Source organism: Lissotriton helveticus, chromosome 5_1 (genome assembly GCF_964261635.1).
Source record: "Lissotriton helveticus chromosome 5_1, aLisHel1.1, whole genome shotgun sequence".
Taxonomy (NCBI): Eukaryota; Metazoa; Chordata; class Amphibia; order Caudata; family Salamandridae; genus Lissotriton; species Lissotriton helveticus.
The window spans coordinates 1,408,964,311-1,408,974,186 of NC_136065.1; positions in this window are offsets into that span (position 1 = coordinate 1,408,964,311).

The following is a 9,876-nucleotide window of genomic DNA, read 5'->3' on the forward strand; positions in this document are numbered from 1 at the left end:
AACCAATGGTTTTTTCAGTGAATTTCTAAGGTTTTGTAAATGATAATTTTTAAATGTATTAATTGTTATATTTACTACATTGTTTTAAAGTATTTATTTTTAGACATGTTATTAATTACATTAAATATTTTTAATATAAATTGAAAACAAATGTTTTTAAAAATATTGAAATTGTAATTTTTTAAAATGTTATATATTTTTTAATTTATATATATTTTATATAGCAGGCAATTATATCCTATAGAAGAAAATTCAAGTTACTGGTAAGTACGGTTAAAATTACTTTTCAGGATCAGTACTGTGCTGAAAGATGCAGCACTGAGGTCTCTCCTGATAACAAGTGAGTAAATCGGAATTCGTAGTTTGGCTGATTTTAGAGGAATTTTTTTAAGTTCCAAAACTCCACACTTAGGGGTCGATTCCGATCCGGTAAAAAGCGCTCCGAATCGTCGTACGGAGCGTTTTTTCCCCGTATGAATCGTACCTGTAAACGTCCCGTACGTAGGACAAAGTACGATTCGTACCAGGAGCCGTACTCCGTATGAGTCGTACAAGACACCGTACGACTCTAATCTCCGTACGATTCTCCCTCGGAACCCGCTGTACGCGACATCTGTACGGTTCGCGGCTGGTTTTCATGACCCAGCAAGTACGATACGTGTTGGGTATGCACCGTACAACCCTTTTTCTATGGGAGCTGAAAACAGCCGTAAAAGCAGAGTTCGCGCCGAAACAGGTACGGAACGGCCCCCCCGGGTGTGACCCCCATGATCGCAGGGGTACGCACCGTACCCCTGCGATCATGGGGTGTACAAGCTGTACCCCCATTGTACGATTGGTGTACGAGCCGTACCCCCATTGTACGATCGGTGTACGAGCCGTACCCCATGTACGATCGGTGTATGAGCCGTACCCCCATTGTACGATCATGTACGAGCCGTACCCCCATTGTACGATCGGTGTACGAGCCGTACCCTATGTACGATCGGTGTACGAGCCGTACCCCGATTGTACGATGGGTGTACGAGCCATACCCCATGTACGATCGGTGTATGAGCCGTACCCCCATTGTACGATCGGTGTACGAGCCGTACCCTCATTGTACGATGAGTGTACGGCTCGTACACCGATTACATGGGGTACGGCTCGTACACCGATGGAGTGCATGGGGTACGGCTCGTACACCGATCGTACAATGGGGGCTGGGGCAGTCTCTCCGCCATCCTAATGGGCCCCATAATGTCAGTCTACACTGCGGACAGCACAGGTCACAATTTGAACTATAATGTCCCTGAAACATACATATTTCAACAATGTATTCTATACATGTTCTATATTTCATTTCAATCATGATTACAGATGATGCAGTCTACCCTAATATCTACACTGCGGACAGCAGGGTTTACAACTTGACTTCAGCTTTGCATCTACACTTTAAACAGTAGGGAATTCAGCCTTGATTTACCTAATGCAGAGACAATTATACTGTATGTATTCAGATTTTGTTAAAATAAGTGAAAAAAAGCATTCTTCTATGACTGTGCTGACTAGTGGCTTCGATGTACATTGCGGACAGTAGGGTTCACAACTTGAATTTAGCTTTGTATCTACACTACAGACAGTAAGGAATTTTGCCTTGATTTTTTTAAGTCACAGACAAAAAATACTCTTGTGGCACTGCTAGTATGCGCAAGCACCTTTAATCCCTGCATCCTGTGAACTATGTTCACAAAGAATGTAGAACACAGCGCCAAAATGTACCTCCACCACCGGCAATACCAAGTACCTTTGGGGCATCACCAGACATACATCCCCATTTTGAGAAAGTTAGAAAGCGCTGTGCGAAATGCAATCATTTAATTTGTTATGGGGAGCAATCAGTAGACTTAGTTTGCAAAGCTATTGATAACCATCGATGGTAGGTTCCCCCCCCTCAAAGTTCATGGAGTGCGGTATGCAACAGTCAATGTATGGAGTACAGATCGCTCAGACCACACATCATCGCAGAGTGAGCACACGCTGAGCACCAGGCGTGCCACTAACTCTGTGCACCATAAATAATGGCCATGTGGCTTTATTAAGGCAAAATTCAGTTGCCAAACACATTCTTACCAGCGCGTTCTGCCTGAACCACGCATCATCGCATGCTCCACACGAACAGATCCTACCTTAGTGCAGCACAACTCATGAACCTTTTACGATAGAATCTTCTGTGTATTATTTCACATATAGTGCTCCTACCTTTGTACAGCAGACGTCATAAACCGTTTATGATTGAATATCTGTATATGATATCATGATTACTATTCTACTTGTTACCAACAGCAACGTAATAAAATGGAGTCGAGCACACGTGCCTGTACCCACTTCAACTATCTATCTGTGTCTGTGTATCTATTATATTTGTAAAATCCTGCTCCTGCACCCTCCCACATTATATTGTGCTGTAAACAGCGTATGCAACCATATTACCTCTGCCAATAACAAAAACTTCAATTATATAACTTTCTCTTGCTCATTCTACAAATACAAACATACAAAGTGGATCATTACAATACTGTAAAAAACTGTATAGTCAATTTATAAATGTGTACTATTTCTTTTTTTCCCCAGAATATTTATATAGCGCAAAGTCGACCTAAAACTATATCAACAATTTACATGACCACCGCATTTACAGTACATTTTCAGGCACGCGTTGATTACGTCATTACTCTACAATAACAGGATGTGGACACGACTCCAAGCCTCGAACAATGATTTCCATCACCAAGTTCGACAGTATACCTGAATGACCACATACGTATATATATTATCTGTCCTTCATGTGCCAAAAACTGCAACCTAAACCTTTCAGAGCCCTGTATTACTACAGCTACAACACTCCACTGAATGTACAACAAACATTCATATTTGCAGAAATGCGTCATGTCCACCATCTTTTATGTGTGCATCTATGGATGAATATAGGGTCATTGATACCCGTAGCTTCCATGTTTGCCATATAATGGGACTTTACAGACATAATGACACATTTGCGTGTAAGACCCGGGTGACGTCAGCACTACAACACGGACACGCAAATCTGAAGATTTTTCATATAGCTCACGACTGAACCAAGCCCATAGCTCCGGAGTCATCGTTCAAAGCCTCGCGCAGCACTGGCATACGTCAGTCCAGCCCAGTCCGCTTACGCTTCCAGGAAAACACAACAACGGTACATACATGGCCCAAATTTCCATTGTAGTGTTTTCTTACTTTCAGGTCTAGTTGTCAGAACGGCACACACACACTCCCTCATGCTGGTATACACCCACACCACAACCATCCAGCACATACGTCACTACGCACACGACCCTCCCAGGAAAAAAGACAGGCGCATGTGCTGTATGCCATTTTAGTGTTGCTCCCCTTGCAAGCGCTATGATGGCCCGTCCTAGTGGTTAGGATGCCTCATGAAGGCCGGACCACGGAGCAGGGGGGCCCACCACGGAACCCTGATCAAAAATCGATCCCAAAAACACTGACCAACAAAACATTGCCGAAAAAATATCGTATACAAACATATCGTCATCATATACTTAAACAAGTATTTACACAAATATCGATATTTAATTATCGGCAAAAAAAATATCGTTAACAATTATATCCACCACAAACATATCGACCACAAAAATATTGAAAATACATAAAATAAAAAGAAAGATAACAAAAATATCGACAACACTATTATCGACTTACAAATAGCCTAAAAACTTAAACCAAAAATATCGACAATATTATTCAACATTAAATAAACACTCCTCTGAACTACGTAACAATTTAATTAATAAAAACATTTAAATAAATACTAAACAAACATATATAAATATTGTATATACTTAAAATATATATAAATAAATTATTTATACACCAATGAATATAAACATACTTAAGAATTAAAATATAGTCAATAAAACATACTTATTTACATACATTGCATATACAAACATTTTTTAAATTATAAAACAAAGGTATACATTTAATCGTAAAACCCCTACAAAACAAAATTAATTATATACCACTAACAAAAAACAAACACCCTAATTAAAAAGTAACTGCTACCAAATTCAAAATAATTTTCTCAACCAATAAATGTAAAGGACAACACCATTAACCAATTAAAATTCAGAACTATTTAACTAACAACTATAAAAACAATTACCTAACTTACTAACATTACCGTTTTTCGGCCAAACACAGAGGAAGACTGTTACTTTGCTGAAAAGAGAGAAAAAGAAATTCTACAACAACTACTACAACAGATTATACAACAACACAAGTAAGAAAAAGCTTATTTTATTGACTAGTAAATCCTCAAAATCCTTACTTCAACTCCCTAAAGTATATAAATGTTCTCCTTTTTTATTAAAACAAAACTTCCTATCAGCAACAGCAAAAAGAATAATCTATAAAAACTATTTGCTACCTTATCTATTCCTGCATAGAAAAGTAACTAATAAATAATAAAGTAGCTATAACTAACAAGCATTTGCAATGCAATAGGTCTCGCATTTACGAGAGTTGGAGCTATTGGCATTGTAAATGATAATGCCTTTTATTTATGTGTTGGTTTTTAAAACATAAATAAAAGGCATTGTCATTTACAATGCCAATAGCTTAAACTTGCCTAAATGCGAGAAATATAGCATTGCAAATGCTTGTTTCTAGAATGCGGCAATTTTTTATTTAATTAACAGTTTTACAAAACGCTCAAGCACAGTAAGGTATCCGGGTACTTTACAATAAACAGCAACAGTCAAAGATACATTGAATGGGCGAAGATGGGCAAAGACGTCATAGAAGAGGCTCAGCCATAAACCACAGGCATAAACAAAAAGATGCAGCAGTGTGTCGTAGGAGGACGATAAAGAGAGGAAATGACAGCAATTCACCTGCAACAAATGGACCGGGTGAAGGAAGAAGGTTACCACTCAGTGACCTGGGCAAAGAGGGCTTAAGAGCTGAAACTGTATCATAAATTCAAAGCTGTTCCAAACAGGGCCCCCCAAAATACGTTGGCCCAGGGCCCCCAAAATCCGTATGATGTCCCTGCTGCTCAGACAGGTAACTACAAAGATTTGCCTCACCGTAAGCAGACGTTCTCGTCGCCTTTAAATACCATCCACTCTCAGCTTTCTGTTCTTCTGATTAGTGAACAGTCTGCTTTCCACCACCAATAGTCCAAGAACATATAACCACAGACATTCCACACAGGGAGGTTGGCAATGTGCCAGCTGGCCCTCCATGAAAAAATGAGTGAGGCACAGGCTGTGAGCAGCCTGCAGGAAGGGGAACCCTCTGCCTATATGTGGGTCCCTGCCGGCCATTCAGCAGCAAAACTCTGCAAAGAGCCCACTCACAACAGGAAGAGTGATAAGTGCCAGGGGCACCACAAAGAGAAACTAATAAATGACAATGCCTACATGAATAACCATCTCGCCTTTGGGACATTATATATATTTAGCAATGCAGCACATTAGCCTGGGGGCTGAAACATCTACTGTTATTTAACATGGAGGGAAAGTAAGCACCAAACTGTGTGACACGCCAGGTATGGAAACACACAGAGAGAAATATTGCCTTTTAGCAGGAAATGGTATAGTCCAAGGGCTCTGCAAGGAACGCTAAAAGCTTATGAGCCACGGGCATACCCTACTTTTCTCTTAGCAGAGCACCAGCACTGGAAATCCAAAAAGAAAGGGGAGGAATGTTTGTAGAAGTTCCGAAGCCAACTCATATTGGAAACAGTGCATTTTATGAGGACAATGCCAGCCCATTTTTTACATACCACCCACCGGAGCAGTCCGGTCAGGTTGAAGGCATTGCATTAGTACATCAATACCCAGAGACCACTATATTTTAGAGAGTTCTAGGGCCCCCTGGTTAATCGGTCTGTAAAACCTGCAGATTCACATGTGAGGATTTACTAATGAAGGTCTACTATGGTCTCAGGTGCCCTGCTAGAGATGCAGACACCTGTCAGAACATGCTTTAGGCTCAAAGACATTGGTGAAATATTTGAATTTATAAATACAGCAATAATCAGGGTTCATTGGTCACCTCAGAACTCTGTGCCCCGGTGCAACTGCACTTGCTGCACCACTGGGAGCTATGCCCCTGGACGTGGCTGCCCATTATTGACACCTACGGGGAACGTACAGCGGCATATGCGAGTAAATCAACGGCAATAAGGCACAAGGTTACCCTTGAAAACAAACTCACCACTTACAATTCCACTCGTGACCCTTTACTAGCAACCCTTTCACAACTCTTAGTAAAACTGTATGGAACGAAGAGCTGAACTTTGGTTGTTCCTGTTATTTCAGTGGGTGATTTGTACCACCCTCACGGAAAGCGCCATCTCTCATCCTGGCTGACGGATGGCGCTTTGGAGCCGGAACAGAGGGGGATGGGCAGAGATTTACCTCAGCAAGTGAAGGGTAGAAGTGCGTTCTCATCTTCAAAACAAGTGCTGATGTGTGCACTTGGTGGTTGGTTTTGGGTCCAATAGTGGGATTATACCCCTGGACACCAATGTTAAGGGGCTCTGATGGATACAAATTGAGTCTAGTAACCCATGACTGCCCAGGGACTCTGGAAATAGTCCCCACAGTAAGAGTAAACAGGGTGGTACTCAGTGCGGTGGAGGGGGGTTACTGAGCCACACTCACTGATGCATTTATTGTATCTTTTCTCTTCCATGTGCAGGTATGAAGGTTCTTATGCTACACCCTTTGTTGGATAGCGCTTTCTCACTTTTCATATCCGACAGCGCTATATAAAGACTCTCAAATGAGTCATTCCCCCCAATTGTAAGGCCAGTGGCAACAACTAGGGTCCTCCTTCCTCTCAGGAAGGAACTAAAAGCCACCCCTCGAGGAGCACATGTGGGCTTCCCGTCAACCCTACACCACCCCGGAAGACCGGGAATCTTTGTGTGCAGGGTGGTGAGATGCTTACACTGAGCGGTAGGTCTGCTGTCACCTGCTTCCTGATGAAAGAGGTCTGTAAACCTAGGGATTGCTGGATGTTTGAGGCCGCCTCGTATCGCCGCAGACAGGTTGGGGTCTGGCACCAGAGGGATAGCCCTGCTGTCTGTGAGTTGGGCCTATAACACGGTGTGCTGGAGCACCACCCTGCCTCCGGATGTCTTGGACAGCAGGGCTGTCTCTTAAGTATCACATCTGAGCAGGCCCGTTTATTTGCAGCATTAAAACTTTAACAATTTTTTCATAAATACATTGTAACATAAAGGAGAAAAGTAGAAATTCAACTAAATTGTTAAACATTTTGACCACAGAAAATAGGAGGAGCCATTCGTGAATATATCAGAAACAGTATTCAGAACAGGCTATTAAATATAGTGTTACAAAAGTGAACAGGCGATGGGACAGAGCTCACGTCAGACCAGTAATCACCATCACCAGGAGGGCGCCAGCCCCCGGAAATACAGGCCTGGGGGGTGGGGGTGCGATAATGCATGGAGAACTGAGTGCGGGCGGTGCAAAAATCCAAGGACAACAGAGTGCGGGCAGGGGGACGGGGGTGCAAAATGACATCTGCTTTAGGGAAGAAATATCATCGTACTGTGTGCCAGAATAAAGAACCAGATCACTTCTCTTTACAGGCACAGGAAGTGTAAGTGATTTACAGAATTTAAACTGATACTGGGACTCAAACCTGGCTCCCCAGTTCTAAATTTGGGAGCTTTCACCATTTTGCCATATCTGCGCATGGCAAACCTTGCGAGTTATTAACCTTGGAAAGGTGAAAGTTTGAGGTGGTCGCGCTCCAGAACTGCAAAACAAAGCAAACTACTGTTTTTGAGCTCCACAGCAAGCAGTGTTCAGCGAGCCCCGCAGCCTTACATCGACGATCCGCGAGTGCCAGCAGGGCCATGGGCGGGGGCGCGCCGGGCTTCCTTCTGCTGGGGGTGGGTGGTGGGTTTGGCCTCAGCAGGGAGCATGTCTGCGTGCGCTGCCGGAGTCCAGGCGCAAAAGAGGAGACATTAAAAACAAGGAGCGAGCGGCGCAAACCAGGCACCATGGAAAAAAGTAGTCCTAACATTAAAAGATACCGCCCTGCAGTGTAAGTAAACAGTAGTTGGTCCATGCTGCTTCCTCCAGAAACGGAAGAAAACGGAAGTGACATATGGGACAATTAGCCAACCATGAGCAAGAGAAGAAGAGAAATGCCTGATTACACCAATGGCAAGCTGCAAAACATAGAGAAACTCAATGGGTGGAGTTTCACTAGTAATACTTATTACTTGATGCCTTGGAGAGGCAGCTTGCGCTGCCTATGCGAGCCCTAAAAATGAAGTAACATTGTCTAATATTTTTACAAAGATACAAATATAACAGACAACTAATCCAAATATTTTTCATTTCAGCTTCAACAAACTTCAACTACCAAAGAACATCCACCAAATTAAAATCTTCTACTAGAACAAGTAAGTATAATTATAGCTTAAATAAATAATAACTAAAATGAAATAACACAGTATCAAACAATATTATTAATTACAATTATTTTCTACCCCAACTACAGGAATTAAAACAGTGAAACTTCAATAAAAAGAAATAAAGCCATCAACAAAACAGTTAGAACAATATTGTAAGTATTATTTTTAAATTACTAATTAAACATAGAAATGTTTATATAACTATTGCACATTTACTAAAAACACATATCTATGTCTTCACAGATACACCCTAGAAATGGCTGAAGGATCTACTTTTATAACATCACGAAAAGGAAAATTAATGCTAAGCTACATGGGTTATACCGACACCCAAGAAAAAGTAAAATATAACAAAACACATTGGAAATGTAGCAAACACTATTCAACAGCATGTTATGGTAGAGCTACAAATGTAGATAACAATGTTGTAAATGTAGTAGCGAAACAAAAGGGGATGATGGACGGAGCGTTTGAGCAAATCAAACACTCACCCCCAGTCAACTGATCTGGGTTTAATCCATCACAATTCTTTAGCTCACTCAGCCACCCCAGTTCAGACATGGCCATATGCAAATCAGTCTGACCCTGTGCCTCATGGGAACAGTCCAGCTCGAACTGCCAAGCCATGTCCTCCCTGGACCGGAAAAAAGCATCCTGGGACCGGTTTCGGATTCATAATCCTCATCAGCCAGGCTATGTTGAATCCAGTGGCCAAGTGAGCAAGGGACTCACGTCTGAGCATACCCTGCCAACTTAGGGCGAACAAAGTGAAACAAAAGGGGATGATGGACGGAGCGTTTGAGCAAATCAAACACTCACCCCCAGTCAACTGATCTGGGTTTAATCCATCACCCTTCTTTAGCTCACTCAGCCACCCCAGTTCAGACATGGCCATATGCAAATCAGTCTGACCCTGTGCCTCATGGGAACAATCCAGCTCGAACTGCCAAGCCATGTCTTCCCTGGACCGGAAACAAGCATCCTGGGACCGGTTTCGGATTCATAATCCTCATCAGCCAGGCTATCTTGTTATTTTTGCATTTTTCACCCCGAGTGGGATGGGTATGCTCAGACGTGAGTTCCATGCTCTCCACACCACTGAAGTCAAGCTATCCTGTCTGAAGACGGCTGATAGCCAGAAACCGGTCCTAGGATGCTTGATTCCGGTCCAGTAAAGACATGGCTTGGCAGTTCGGGCTGGACTGTTCCCATGAGGCATAGGGTCAAGGCTGATTTGCATATGGCCATGTCTGAACTGGGGTGGTGTGGAGTGCAAAAAAACGATGGATTTAGGCCCAGATCTCTGTACTGGGGTGAATGTATGACATTGTTCTGCATTCTGTCCATCAACTGTTGTTTTTGCATTTGTC